Here is a 15,899-nt window from a genome sequence, read left to right as displayed (position 1 = left end):
GGAGGGTCATTCCATTTTGAGTAGAAAATGAAACAAATCGTAAGTGAAAAGAGAACAAATATTTTAACATCTGAGCATTCCTCTTTGTAAAATTAAATAAAGCAGAGAGACTGATAGAACAACAGCCAAGACATTTATCTTTTAGAAACGCTGAAGTATCACTAAGCAAATAATAAGCCAGAGAAAGCAAACATTCGTTTTCCTGCTATTTCAGGGTGTGATCCTAATTCCTTCAATTCAGCATATTTGTGAACCGCCTTGCCCTCCTTCCTGCATTCTCTTGAGTCTTCCGTCCTTGCAGGATGCCAGGGTGCCGTTCCTTCACACATGTTGTTCTTTCTTAATAAAGTAATAGCCGACACAATCCGCCCTCTACAGTGTAATTACGTTAGCCTGGTGTTATTGATTTTGTTGCTAAGGTCTGAGAGTCCACTAATGCTCCACGGAGGGAGGAGTAGGAAGTGGGGGAGGGAAGAGCCTGTTCTTATAATTTTCCCATAAACCAGATGTTTTCTTTAACTCTTACATCTTTAAAATATTTTCTCTTGAGAGAGAGAGAGAGAAAAAAAAAAGGATTAGAACAAGTTTCAGATGCCAGTTCGTATTTTCTCAGCATACCACAAGTACACGCCCAGATAACCGAGTGTGCAGAATTCATGCCTGTGGGTACTCATGTATCTGCCCTCATTTGATAAGCTACCCGTGTAATGCAAGTAAAACCTGTCTCTTTGGTCGACTAGATATTCCTCTCACTTCCTGGTAATTCTGTTTCAAGTGCCTTTGCTGCATTAATGCCCCCCCCAACTTAGTGGGGTAAAACAACAACTTATTATTTCACAGGTTTTATGGGTTGAGAATTTGGCTATCACCTGGGCTCAGCTGGGAGGGTTCACCCAGAATATCACCCCTCCAAGGATGGCTGCTTTGGGGTAGTTAGATTTCAGGGGTATCTCCCAGAACAAGTGTCCCAAGAGAACCAGAATGCTGAGTGGTCTTTCATGCCCCAGCTTTAGAGGTCCTATAACTTCATTTCCTTCGTATTCTATCACAGTGGCTCTCAACCAGGGGCAATTTTGCTCCCCACAGAAAGTTTTCCAATGTCTGAATCTACTTTTGGTTTGTACAACTGGGGACAGTGGAGGATAGGCTAGAAGCATCTAGCGCCTCCAGCCCTGGGTGCTGGTACATATTTTACAAGGCCCCCAATAGCAAAGAGTCTGTGGCCCAAGGTGCCAACAGCAGTGAGTTTGAGAAACCCTGCTTCATTCTGGCAGCCACAATCTGCCAGAGCTGTGGAGAAGAGAGGGATCATGGGGCCTGATTCTCAATGAGAGGAGAGTAAAAAATTTGTGGGCAGTTTTATTTTTATTTACTTTTGTTTGCTTTTAAATATTTTGTTTATTTATTTGACAGAGAGATAGAGCGCAAAGTAGGCAGAGTGGAAGGCAGAAGCAGGCTCCCCGCTGAGTGGGGAGCCTGACCATGGGCTCCATCCCAGGACCTTGGGAATCATGAGCTAAGCATGACTCTGCTCAACTGACCAAACCATTCAGGCACCCCTGTGGGTAGTTTTAAAAACCACCACAAAGTTGTTGGTTTGCTTTCTTTTTTCTAACCGAGAGACCAAGTTTTCTAACAATTTGAAGCATTGGAGATAAATTCCAAAATGTGAGCAGAAGCTGAAATTGCTTCAAAGCCATGTAGACACAAAAATGCCAGTCCCTAGATCAAGTGACAGAACCAAACAGGAGAGCCTAGATGCAGCTATCAGTTCTATACTTTGACGTTTGCTTTTTTTTTTTTTTTTTTTAATTTTAAAGATTTTATTTATTTGAGAACAAGTAAGAGTGAGAGAGAACAGGAGGAGGGGGAATGGCAAGTGGAGGGAGAGGGAGAAGCAGGCTCCCCACTGACAGGGAGCCCGATGTAGGGCTCGATCCCAAGGCCCTGGGATCATGACCTGAGCTGAAGGCAGACGCTTAACCGACTGAGCCACCCACGCCCTGACGTTATTTGCTCTTGACTCACATTTCTACTTCTTTTCACTTGTTCCAATATTGTCCAGCTTCAGATGGATGTTATTTTTAGACTTTAGGTTGGTTATATTTAAACATAATTTCCAGCCGGCCTGCCTGAAATGTAGAGCACATTTTTAAGCCCCAGGGCTCTAAGGAGAGGAAAATAGCATCGCTGTATATCAGGGGGATGCGTGTCCAGACATCTGCAGCCCCACTACCTGTGGACAGTTTCTCTCTCTGTCTCTTCCCGTTGAGGAATGGCTGACTCAGCAAGGAGAGAGCCTCCCTCGAGACTGCTCCTAGAACCGGGGTGATGTGTGGTGGCGGTAGCTGGAGGCAGCGGATGCCACTGAGCCTGCCGACTAGTTTCCTATCATGGGAAATAAGAATTTAAGACAGCTCGTCTTTGGGGTAACTGGGTGGCTCAGTTGGTTAGGTGTCTGACACTTGATCTCAACTCAGGTCTCATATCTCAGCTCAACTCAGGTGAGTTTCAGCTGTGTGATGAGAGAGAGGGGGAGATAATCACACCAACAGCTTTGTATTTTTTCTTGTTTTCCTTTGACTGTTTTCTAAAGAATGTGTATAGACATTCCTTCACTTGTTCTAACATTCTAACCGTCTTTCCTACTGTCTCCATATAAAGCACCTGACTTCTTATTTCATTTTCTTCCAATGATAAAAGAGGGAGATAATCTGGTTTTGTTCCAGTGTTCATCAGATACTTCTGGAGCAACTCTTACGTTCCATGTTCTATTCTGAGTATTGGACAGAGAGACACAAACTCGCTGACGGAACCCCCGGGGATTACATGACCCAACATGGTCTAGTGGGAGATAAGCCCAACTGATACTTATATATAATAATGTAGATCTTATTCTGATGTATAACTCAAACATAAATCTATATTTGTATGAATTACAAATGAGGAAAGAATCTATCGATGCTTAAAGTGTCGGGAAGCCTTTCTAGAGTCAAATAAATCTAAATCAAGAGTGAATTAGAGTGAATATTACGCCTCCATCAGAAAGGATGAATACCCAACTTTTGTATCAACATGGACGGGACTGGAGGAGATTATGGTGAGTGAAATAAGTCAAGCAGAGAAAGTCAAGTATCATATGGTTTCACTTATTTGTGGAGCATAAGGAATAACATGGAGGACACTGGGAGAGGGAGAGAAGTGAGTTGGGGGAAATCGCAAGGGGAGACAAACCATGAGAGACCGTGGACTCTGAGAAGCAAACAGGGTTTTGGAGGAGCAGGGTGGGGTGGGGAATTGTGTGAGCCTGATGGTGGGTATTAAGGAGGGCACATATTGCATGGAGCACTGGGTATGGCACATAAACAATGAATCTTGGAACACTGAAAAAATTAAATTAAAAAAAATTTTTTTAAAAGTGAATTAGATGCAAAACTGTTGAGGTGAAGTAGGGAGTGGGAATAAAGCAAAGTAGATAAAGTCTCCTTTTTAGGTTCAACATTGTTGTTTTTGTGTTTTGATCTATCATTGGATTTTCTCCCTGTTTGTATACGAATTAAAGATGGTAGACACAAATTCACAAATCTTTATATAAAAGTGTCAAGTAATTTAGCATAGGTGTGGGGTATTTGCTTCGTATACCTTAATTTTACTGCATGTGGGTATGTGCCATTATAATATTATATCCTTTTTATCTGTTTTGCCCTGCTTTATATAATCCAGGAACAATTCATCTTATTCCTTTTCATCTCAGGTGTTTTTTTGTTTGTTTGTTTGTTTGTTTTTAAAGATTTTATTTATTCATTTGACAGACAGAGATCACAAGTAGGCAGAGAGGCAGGCAGAGAAAGAGGGGGGAAGCTGGCCCCTGTTGAGCAGAGAGCCCCAGGTTCAATCCCAGGACCCCGGGACTATGACCTGAGCTGAAGGCAGAGGTTTTAACCCACTGAGCTACCCAGGTGCCCCCTGTTTATTTGTTTTTAAGATCAACCATAGATCACACTCACCAGAGACCTAAGGTGCTCCTTTTAACCAAGCTCCAGAAGCTGACCTCATGCGGTAAACACTTAGCTATCACTTCTAACAGCTCCATATTTGCCTCAAAAAAGCCGCAAAGCTGCTTTAATTTTCATCTCTGGGTAGTCTCCTAAATAACAAAGACATCTGTTAGTAATGTGAACAATGGCAAGTTTGCTAATTGCCTTCACTATTCAAACACTGCCTGACTAAACTGGGCTTTGTTTTTCAGAAAAATGGATTCTCTACCTTTTTGCTGTACTTGATAAAATGCTCCAAGCCGCAATGCCAGTTAGACAGAGACAGCCTTCCAAACTGCAGACATCAGTGCTTGGTGAATCATCTGAGGAAAAAAGGAAGGTTTTAAATGAGAAGGAAAGATACAACAGGACTCTAAAAATAATAATTGGGGTTTTCAATACACCACTCTTTTCCTCTCCGCACCCAAGCAAGCAGAGTGAGAATCAGTAAGGGCCCAGTTAAACCCAGTTTTGGGGGGGCCCCATGGTCTAGCCCAGGGCTATTGCTCTACACTCTCTCCTAGGGTTGCTCACAGACCAGTCTTTGATCTGACGCCTGAGCTCCCACCACATTCTCACCTCTCACTCACTCTCCAATTTTTGTTTTTATTCTCCTGACTTCTGTTCTCATTTCTTTGCTCCATTTTTTGCCCCTACTTCGTGTTTCGACTTGATTGATTAGATGTAATCATAGGTATAGACTTATCTTCAGAACTATCAAGTCTTCAGCCCAGGTTCAAGCTCATGGCCTCACGCTCCTTACCCCCAGGATTCCTGTTCCTAAGACTGCCTCACCCAAACGTAGACACTTAATATGTCTCACATGAAACCCAAAAGTGGAAATTTATCTGGAAACAATATAATGCCCCGGTTAAGATTGAAGAACATAGAGACAGACATACTTGGATTTAAATATCAGCTCTGTGAATTACCAGTTATGTGACATTTACAAGTTCAGTCACAATCCTTTAGATTTAATTTCTTCATTAAGGGTTGATGTTGATAGCATCTACCTCCTGGGTTTATAAGAACTAAAGATAAAAATAGAAAATGATTTTCCTATAGGCAAATAGATACCGTTATTAATGTCATTATTAGCATTATTGGCAGCACCATAAAAGCAATAATGAATTATAATAAAGGGCTTTTAAAATTATCTTGTGTTTTTTATAATTCCCAGTGATAATCACATTAGTACCCTCTCCTCTAGGGTGCACGCTCAGTAAACACAAGCAGATTGATCGGATGTGTTCATAGTGAGGTCATTTCAAACTGGGAAAACAATTTTTGGTAGTGTCACAAATTGTGGCCATTTAAGATATTTATCTGAAGTGGAAACAATGCCATTACTTAACAATTCTCTTTGTTATCAGGGTTTCCCAAATATTTTATTTGACACTACAAATGAGGAAATCATCATTTAATAAAAAATTCAAACTCAGTTTTCTATCTTTACAATCATGCACTGTTCCCTAAATCAGCAAGTCTCAAACTTCAATTTGCCTCAGGGTTCCTAGAACCTGCCCCCAGACAGATTGGTGTGCCATGAGCCATGAATCTGCATTTTTAACAAGTATCCCATATTATTCTTTTTTTCCCCTAAGATTTATTTATTTATTTATATGACAGACAGAGATCACAAGCAGGCAGAGAGGCAGGCAGAGAGAGAGGAGGTAGCAGGCTCCCCACTGAGCAGAGAGCCCGACTCAGGGGTTGATCCCAGGATCCTGGGATCATGACCTGAGCCAAAAGCAGAGGCTTTAACCCACTGAGCCACACAGGCACCCCCATATTATTCTTACTATGGTGCTGCCCAGACCTCAAACTCGAGGACAATTATTTTGAATAGACAAGGTCAGAAAAAAAAATCTTAAACTCACTTGTTATTATTTTTAATTGAGATACAATTCACTTATTAATTTCAGGTTTATGACATAATTCAATATTTGCATATACTGAATAATCGGCATGGTAAGTCTGGTTAATATAAATGACTATATGTAAGTACAAACTTTTTTCCTTGTGTTGATAACTTTTAAGATCTGCTTTCTTAGCAAATTTCAAATACACACAGCAGTTTTACTAACCAAAGTCACCGCCTTGTATATTACACACGCTCATTAGTTTTACAATGGAAGCTTAGACATTTTGACTCTTTTCACTCCCCCTACACCCTCCTCTGGCAATCACCAATCTATCCTCTGTTATCTGTAAGTTTGATGGTTTAAAAAAGCATGCTTGATCACTACGTTTGTATCTTTAGAATAAATACCCAGTAGTGCAATTGCTGGGTCATAGGGCAGTTCTATTTTCAACATTTTGAGGAACCTCCATGCTGTTTTCCAGAGTGGCTGCACCAGCTTGCATTCCCACCAACAGTGTAGGAGAGTTCCCCTTTCTCCGTATCCTCGCAAGCATCTGTCATTTCCTGACTTGTTGATTTTAGCCATTCTGACTGGTGTGAGGTGATATCTCATTGTGGTTTTGATTTGTATTTCCCTGATGCCGAGTGATGTGGAGCACTTTTTCATGTGTCTGTTGGCCATCTGGATGTCTTCTTTGCAGAAATGTCTGTTCATGTCCTCTGCCCATTTCTTGATTGGATTATTTATTCTTTGGGTGTTGAGTTTGCTAAGTTCTTTATAGATTTTGGACACTAGTCCTTTATCTGAAATGTCGTTTGCAAATATCTTCTCCCATTCTGTCAGTTGTCTTTTGATTTTAACTGTTTCCTTTGCTGTTCAAAAGCTTTTGATCTTGATGAAATCCCAATAGTTCACTTTTGTCCTTGTTTCCCTTGCCTTTGGCGATGTTCCTAGGAAGATGTTGCTACCCTATGACCCAGCAATTGCACTACTGGGTATTTACCCTAAAGATACAAACGTAGTGATCCGAAAGGGAACGTGCACCTGAATGTGTATAGCAGCAATGTCCACAATAGCCAAACTATGGAAAGAACCTAGATGTCCATCAACAGATGAATGGATAAAGAAGATGTGGTATATATACACAATGGAATACTATGCAGCCATCAAAAGAAATGAAATCTTGCCATTTGCGACAACATGGATGGAACTAGAGCGTATCATGCTTAGCGAAATAAGTCAAGCAAAGAAAGACAACTATCATATGATCTCCCTGATATGAGGAAGTGGTGATGCAACGTGGGGGCTTAAGTGGGTAGGAGAAGAATCAATGAAACAAGATGGGATTGGGAGAGAGACAAACCATGAGTGACTCTTAATCTCACAAAACAAACTGAGGGTTGCTGGGGGGAGAGGGTTTGGGAGAAGGGGGGTGGGGTTATGGACATTGGGGAGGGTATGTGCTTTGGTGAGTGCTGTGAAGTGTGTAAACCTGGCAATTCACAGACCTGTACCCCTGGGGATAAAAATATATGTTTATAAAAAATAAAAAAATTTTTAAAAAAGCATGCTTGATTACAAAGGCTTGCAACCTATTTATCTTAGTAATTGCTGCCATCTCCATTTGCTCTCTCCATGTAGATAAACAAAAGGGTTGGCCAATGGCAGAAAGAGGTATTTTGTTGCTTCCATTCACGAGTTAGTTTAAAAAGTCATTTTTGACTTAAACAAAGTGTTTAAGGGTTTGACTTAAACAAAGTGACCTCCTTGGTCTTGTGTCATATCTAAGACATGCATTAGAATGGCAGTCCCTGTCAGGACTGAGACCCACGTGTTTCCCAATATGTGCCATTTCCTGCCATTATTGCCCAAGTGCATGTCCAAATCCCGTACTCAGAACCAGGTCATTGTCTACCATGTAACATCCTACTCCAGGCAGCTGGCTTCCCTATGTAAGAAACTGAGATAAAGAAAAATATGTTTCTACAAATTCCCAGAAAAGTTTTCTGTTTTGGGCAACTGATAGACCCCAAGGAGAAAAAAATGAGCAAGAACCCATGTGTGTCCACAGTCCATATTTTAAGAACCTAATTAATTTGGTTGACACTTTATCGATGATACGGAGTTCTCTGGAGGCCACCAGCTATCCATCTAGTGCCTCTGTCCGATCAGTGCACTAAGGAAACTTTCTTACTGAACGGTAAGCTTAGGAATAAAGCAGAAGCATAGTCCTAGATGAAGCAGAGATACATTTAGGAAGGAGTTAATATTTTCCTTTTTTGGTGCCTCAGCCAAAAGATGCTTTAAAATGTAAAAAGGAGTAGATGCCACAAATGGGAAATGTATGGAGGTGATCTCATTCTGATCTCTCCCAGGGCGGTCACATTTCCCAAAAAATGTTCCTAAGAGGTAGGACTATATATAGTAAATAGGTTAAAGCGAAAAGATGCAGGACCTTCTCAACCCTGAGGATTTGTTGGCAAGAAGTGAATAAAGGCTCTCGGTGCCACAGTGATGTAATCTTTATGTAGCTGAATTTCTACATGCTGAATTTATTACACATGTAATTACATGCTCATTGATGGATGTCTTTATCATCTGGGGATTAGCTGGTATTATTCAAGTGGAGGCACAGCCAGACCTAGAGCATAACCCACATTCTCCTGATATTTACCTGCCAGAGTGTAACGATCATTAATTTTTAATATTTAGCAAGTATGCTAGTCACTGGAATAATACATGTGTTTTCTTCCCCCCTTCCTTTGGAAAGCAAATCATTTTCTGTGAACATAAGAGGGCCTTGAGGGAAAGAGTAACAAAGACTTTTTTGGTAATTAAAACAAATGGTTCGACCATTGTGCTAGACTGAATAATGGCCTCTCAACAATGTCCATGCCCTTGAGCCCAAAACCTATGTAAGTATGTTAGGCTGTGTGGCAACAAGAGCTTTGTTGCTGTGAATAAATGAAGGATGTTAAGATGGAAAATTACCCTGGATTATCTGGAGGAGGCCTATTTAATAATCACAGGGGTCCTTCTAAGAGGGAGTCAAGGAGATTAAGATCAGAGACAGGAGATGTAATGACAGAAGTAGAGAGGTTGGGGTGATTAGCTTTGAAGATGAAGGACAGGGCCACAAGCCAAGGAATTCAGGATGCCTTTACAAGCTGAAAAAGACAAACAGATTCTTTCCAAGAGATTCCAGAAGGAATGCTGACACCTTGATTTTAGGCCTATGAGACTATTTTGAACTTCACACCTCCAGAACTGTGAGATAATAATAATCTATGTAGTTTTAAGCCTTCACATTTGCAGCAAAGGAATGCAGGCAATGTACCTTAAATTGAGATCTACATGGTCTGGTGTGTTAATTAATATCCATAAGATATTTGGCGCCTGGGTGTCTCAGTGGGTTAAGCCGCTGCCTTCGGCTCAGGTCATGATCTCAGGGTCCTCGGATCGAGTCCCATATTGGGCTCTCTGCTCAGCGGGGAGCCTGCTTCCTTCTCTCTCTCTCTGCCTGCCTCTCTACCTACTTGTGATCTCTCTCTGTCAAATAAATAAATAAAATCTTTAAAAAAAAATCCATAAGATATTAATATCCATAAGATCCTGTTCTGGTTAACAAACTTTAGAAAGAATCACCATAATGCAAGGTAATGCCAATTGACATATGCATGTAAACAGAAATGAGGTGAACACAACACAGGTAAGTAAAATACAGAGAGTTACTGACATACAACAACAGATAGAGCCAAGAATAATAAAAGTAGTTTAGAAAAAAGAGGAGTTTATTACAAGTGTTATTGGATGGAAGTTCTCCAGCTGCACCGCTATGAAAACTGGGGCACAGAGAACACTCACCCACTATTACACAGTTGGTCAACGGAAACCGGAATTTTCACCCGGAAGATCTGGCTTTGGAGCCTGTGCTCTTAGTTTCTCTGCTCTACCATCTCCCTCGTTATTCTAGTGGGCAAGTTTCCTTAACAGGCCAAAGTCTAAAGAACAGTGTTGAGCTCCTTTGCTGCACAGGAGGGCTTTAGCCAAAGATGGCAAACAAGAGCACGAGAGACAAAGGAAAAGAAAGAGTGATCTGGACCCAAGACATGTCATCAGTACACCCAAACCAGCAGAGTGGGAGAGAGTAGTCAGATGGCAGAGATGAAGGCAATGAAGTTGCTCTAGAAAGGCAGAGGGTCAGAAGAGCGGGAACACAATTAGGAGCCCAGTTTAACCCAAAGAAGCCTCTACCTACCTCAAAAAGGATAATGAAGACAGCCCCTGTGATTGGACCCAAGTGTTATGCGTAACTCTAAGCATACGGGAAATGTCTTAAGAGTGGATGTTAGGAAACACTGGGGTATCTGTGTGGACATGTATCATGTATGCACCAAAAAATAATGTACAATAATATTTATGAGAACACTTTTGATGATGACACTTCTAATGGAAACTACCAACTGTCCATTAACAGCAGAATGCATAAATAAATGTGGCATTTTTACAATATGAAACACTATTCAGCAATGTGAATAGAAGACTTACAGGCATACCTGAAAATATGATTGAATTTTATAAATACGAGGACATGGGAGGGAAAAGCGACATTTGAAAGATCTCAAGATTCTATTTAAATGAAGCTCAAAAACAAGCAAAAGCAACTAAAAGGATTTAAAGTCATGAGAGCTGTTGCCCTTATAGGGGATGGGCAGGGAGGGTCTGGAGGGAAACAGAGGTAGCAGAGTTTCCAGAGGACAACTATCCTGGGTTTTGAGCATAGGCGTGTTCAATCTGTGAAGAGTCAATGATTTGTATACTTGTCTGTGAGCTCTTCTATATAATTTTATACTATAATGAAAAAAAGAAAAAAAGAAAAATATGGATAGATTTCTGGGGTGATAGATGTTGAAAAAATACATTTGTATCTGAACTAAGAATTAATCAAACTCTGCTTGCATATTTAATTCACGAGGTGGAAAAAAATTTTATAGCTGGTTGAGAAGAATCAGTATCCTGTGCTTTTGTCAACTGAGCTTTACTTAACACTGTTTGGAGCCTATAAGCTTATTGGTTTATTAAGGGATAAATCCTCATTGTTTGCTATTTCTAATTACTAGACAGAGATCAATTTACTTCTTATGTCTGACATAGATTATCTACATTTTTTTTTGATGAATGGTTGGTTCATTCATATCTGTGAAAGATTCAAATCACATATGTCCTAAAAAGTAATCCCCATCAGTACAAGGGATGGTGGGTTTTCAGCTGAGTGAAATAGCCCAGTATCTGTGTTTAACTGTTCAGTGACTTGTATAAACATTCTGTCATCTGGGTACATGTCTCTTTCCTCTCCTGTTTTAGCATATTCACTACTTCCTGTTGTGCCAGAGATCACCTTGTCTAAATTTTGATCTGTGCTGGAGATCACTTTGTCTAAAAAAAATGTTTAACAATATGTCACCAGGGCACTCAATTAAATATGTATCTATATTTTATAATGGGGAAACATCTACTGGGCAGTGTGGCTGAACACAAAAGGCAGCCGTAGGAATGTGTCTAAATCTACACTCAATTCCAGCCAGTTCTAAGTCATGCAGAGTTTGGATTTATAAAAAACTAAAGGTCAAAAATCTGAATTGTCGGGTGCCTGGGTGGCTCAGTGGGTTAAGCCGCTGTCTTCGGCTCAGGTCGTGATCCCAGGGTCCTGGGATCGAGTCCCGCATCGGGCTCTCTGCTCAGCAGCGATCCTGCTTCCCCCTGCCCTTTGCCTGCCTCTCTGCCTGCTTGTGATCTCTCTCTCTCTGTCAAATAAATAAATAAAATCTAAAAAAAAAAAAAAACCTGAATTGTCTAATTTTTAAAAGTTGTCAACAAATTTGAAAAACTTTTAAGCTTTCTACAAGTCAAACCCGTATTTATGGGTAGGATTCAGCTCACACATTGCCAATTTGAGCCTTCGAAAAGTATGATTTTCTTCATTCCTCACAAATACCCTAGGAGGTGGGCATGGAACAGAGAGGGAAACTGAGGCACATGGAAGTGAAGTGTGATTGTCAAATTCACACAGCTAATAAGTGGTCCCGCCAGGGTAAAATTCAAGTCTAATATGCAAGTTACTATTCTTTTCCCCAATGAGAAAAGTTTTTTTTCTCAGCACTGATATTTGGGCTACCAATCAAATTGCTTTTTTACTTATAGTGAGTGAAAATGTGGAAAATATATTTGCATTATTTGCTAAGAAATTTATTTTTAAAAACTTCCTTTAAAATACTGTACTACTAATAGAAATATATTACCCAGTAACAGATCCTTCATAATTATTCTGGCAAAAATGTTCATTATAAAGATACAGCAAATAAGCCAATCACTTAGCTTTGATAATTCAGTGAATACAAAGAGATGTGGTTTAAAATTATATCTGAATAACAAGTGACAGACGTTCTCTAGTGGAATGGATTTGTGGGGCATCAGAATGCCCTTCTTTGGGTTTGGATTATACGAATCCTTCCAAACCCTCAAGGTAGTTTTCCAGACCAAAGTCTTAAATCAGTGTCAATTAGTCCAAGTTTACACACAGTTTACCTGAAAACACTTCCTCTTCATCAAATAAAGTAAAAGGAAAAAAATTATCTGGAGAACAGAAAACATAGAATTCCTAAGAAATGTTTCTTGCTTTGTCTTTCATGTGGGAAATGGACATGAAATTCATCTTGTCTTTGATTAAAAGTGAACACATTTGCAAATATAATGAAACAGGGCTGATAAAAATAAATGTGAGGAAAAAATTGGTCTATTTATTTAAAATGATTCTTTCAGTTTTTGTTTTCTTTAACATGGAAAGTTGCATGTTATGTTGCACCCAGGGCGAGGAGGGGTGTCCTGCCTCCTCAGATTGTAATACTGGGACTAGCTTTCCCCATTTCTACACATCACAATACAAGGTTCTTTAAAACGAAATGCTTGTTTGCTTCACACCTTGTTATGGCTTTGGCTATTTTGGTTATAATGTAGCATTTGTTAAGTTATTTGGTTAACATGTATGGGAAAGTGGGATTTACATTAGTTTGGTTCTCCACATGTTTCCTATTCAGCAAGCCACGTGGAACTGTGTTGAATGCAAATTTATTTTCAAACCCTACTAACCAATGAGATATTGCTTTTTCCTTCCTTTAGTTTTACTTGTTAGCCTTTCCAACTTTTCATAAATGCTTTCAGAGAGACCTTGCTGTATACACCGCCTTCCTTCCCCTGACTCAGGCCTTGACAGTAAATTAAGAATGTTAATTATGTTCCCTTCACATTGTTTATACATGAGTTGGCTTAGACTCAAACATAAAGATATTTACTAGAGCATAGCTTCAACTTTACTCTAGACATTCTATAGTCCCAGGGGCAGAGAATACCAGGCATTTAATCCTAAAAAATAAAAATAGACCCTCCAAGGAGCTTATACTAAGGGAAACCATTCAATATATTCGCCAATTCAAAACTCATTACTATAATGGGAGTTGAAAGGAAAAATTAAAAAGTATATATTTTAATCTTTAGTAATATATTATTGATACACTACTATAATTTAACAACATATATTATGTATGTTTACATATATATATATACATATAAATATATATGTGATATCCTCACTATGTTTAGGAGAATTGCAATCTGTAAATAAACTTGATGAAATAAAAAGAGTATAAAACCATTTTAAGTGCATGTGTATTTTACTTAGATTTTTACTTAAAATAACCTGTGATAATATTAACACACTCTGACACAACTTTGGAAACTAAGTAAATGGTACAGTTAGATAATTTCCAAGGTGGTACAGTTAGATAATTTCCAAGAATGTGTTATCTGCCTATTTCATACAGCTTTTAATCCGGTATATGTCAATTTTAAAAAGTAGTAGAACAGGGAACGTTCCTACGTAAGGGACTTATTTGTAAAAATACTTATTTTTTTAATAAGAGACATGTAATAATTACAGAATCAAAGGCCATTCTAGCATCTCTTCATCTTTGCCAATCCAGAATTTTGTTGTTTTTCAAATAGTTAACATACACTCAAATAATGTGCCAAATGCTATGCTAGATTCACAGGGGAATCACAACGGTAAATGGTAGTCTCCACCCTTGATGAAACCCCTTATCCAAATGGGAAACATGATTGTAAATAAAATGTAAGTAGATCCCATTTGGTGGGAGGAGATGCTAAGAGCTTCACTGTCCAATCTACGAATTCTAAATTAGACCTTCCCTTATGGTAGTGGCTGCTTTCAGATCCTGTCTCTGCAGCCATGCCATCGGAAACAGCTGCAAACATTAATCATTAAAATATATACACGCCAACTACATGTCAAAGTTTCAAAACAAAATAATTTATGCATCTATATATCTTTGGTTTTTGCAATACAATGCCCTCTTCCAATATTGTATCCTTATTGACCCTTTGGTCAATTGCTGATTCCAATCCTTTGCTCACATTTCTACTGGTCTTTTTATCCTTTCTCCTGTTGCTTAGAATATCGTCAAGTTCATTAATCTTTGCCTTATGATTTGTAAAAGAGGGACCAGTGTTTATTTATAAAATCCTTTCCCACCACACTGTATCAAAGACTTTGATTGCTAAAGCCTTTATTCTTTATTCTTATTTTTCAAATTTGCTATACCTCAATTCTTCCATATGAATTTTAAAATAAGCTTATCATTTTTGCTAAAAATATCTTGCTGGAATTTTATTGAATTTATAAAACCAATTTTGGGAGAACAGACATCTTTACAGTTGGGTCTTTGTAAATATGAACATTGTATAACTCTCAATTTATTCAAATTCCGTATCAGTATCTTACAATGGAAGTTAAAATTTCCTTCCTACGGTTTTTTGTTGTCTTTGTTAAGTTAGTTCCTAAATATTGTAGTGCATTGAGAATAGTATCTTTTTTTTAATTTCTTGTGGATTAATACTGTGAAAAGAACACTATCAGTCTCTGTTTAGCTTATCTTCTGCAACCTTGCTAACTTTCATATTGATTCAAATAATCTTTTAATCTTGCAATGTTCTATGTAGACAACTAAGTCATCTGCAAACAAATAAGTTTTGTCTTTTCTCTTCCTGTGCTTGCAACATTTTAGTACTTAAATTGGACAGACTCTTCAAAACCATGTTGAACAGTAATGGTGATACAAGGGTCTTTGTCTTTTTCTGGATTTTAGAAGAAAGTACATCTAATGCTCCTCTTTTATATTTGATATTTGTCTAAGTTTTGGATGTATAGCTTTTATGAATGAAAAGTAGTTCCTTATTCATCATCATTTTCTAAAAGTCTCTCGTATAAATTGGTTGAGATTTAATGCTGCTTATATAGCAGATGTGAATCTTTTCTTCAGTCCCAAACATGGTCATCAGAGCCAGGACTAAACAAGGCAAGCTAGAGTGTAGGGCACAAAATAAAAGGAGGCTCTCAGCCTGAGTGTGCATGCCTACTTAAATAGTTCACCCCAGATGTCTCACCCTCGGCACTGTGATCCCAAACTCAGAGGTGATTAAGAAAATTAGATCTTCTAATGCTAAACTTTCTTTCGACTCATTGAATAAGCCCTAGTTTATCATGATGCATTTTTCATACTTTATTAGCTTCAATTAATATTTTATTTAATTTTTTTATCTATTATCATAAGTGAAGTGAGCTGTAATTTTCTTTCTTTTATAACCCTCACCCAGTTTTGGAATTCTAGCACCTTAAAAGAAAAGGGGTAATTTTCCTTGTATTCTTATTTTTTGGAAGAATTTGTACATGACAGATATCTGTGCTTCTAGTCCTTTCTAACTCTAGAAGATATTATGTGCGGTGAGTTTGTACAAGTCATTTTATCTCTCTAAACATCAATTTTCATCATCTGCAAAATGGAGGTAATGAAACCCATGAAACCTGTCCAGTGTATTTGTGAGGAGGATAAAATGGAATTTTTTAAAAGTACAGAGCAGTGAGCCT

The 15,899-nt window shown here is 38.7% G+C and overlaps 1 long non-coding RNA gene across 1 annotated transcript in view; it reads right to left on the bottom strand.

Annotated features, from left to right (window-relative positions):
• LOC116578219 overlaps positions 1 to 4,354 on the bottom strand; it is a 40,885-nt gene extending 36,531 nt beyond the window's left edge. The window contains exons 1-2 of the long non-coding RNA XR_004280788.1: positions 4,267 to 4,354; positions 4,008 to 4,147 (exon numbers count right to left, since the gene is read on the bottom strand). This is a non-coding gene — a long non-coding RNA (uncharacterized LOC116578219). The remainder of the gene's footprint in view (positions 1 to 4,007; positions 4,148 to 4,266) is intronic.
• Positions 4,355 to 15,899: the final 11,545 nt, after the last annotated feature.

This window comes from Mustela erminea, chromosome 1 (genome assembly GCF_009829155.1).
Source record: "Mustela erminea isolate mMusErm1 chromosome 1, mMusErm1.Pri, whole genome shotgun sequence".
Lineage (NCBI taxonomy): Eukaryota > Metazoa > Chordata > Mammalia > Carnivora > Mustelidae > Mustela > Mustela erminea.
Note: the sequence above shows the minus strand (reverse complement) of the source record. Positions and strands in the feature narration are given on the sequence as shown.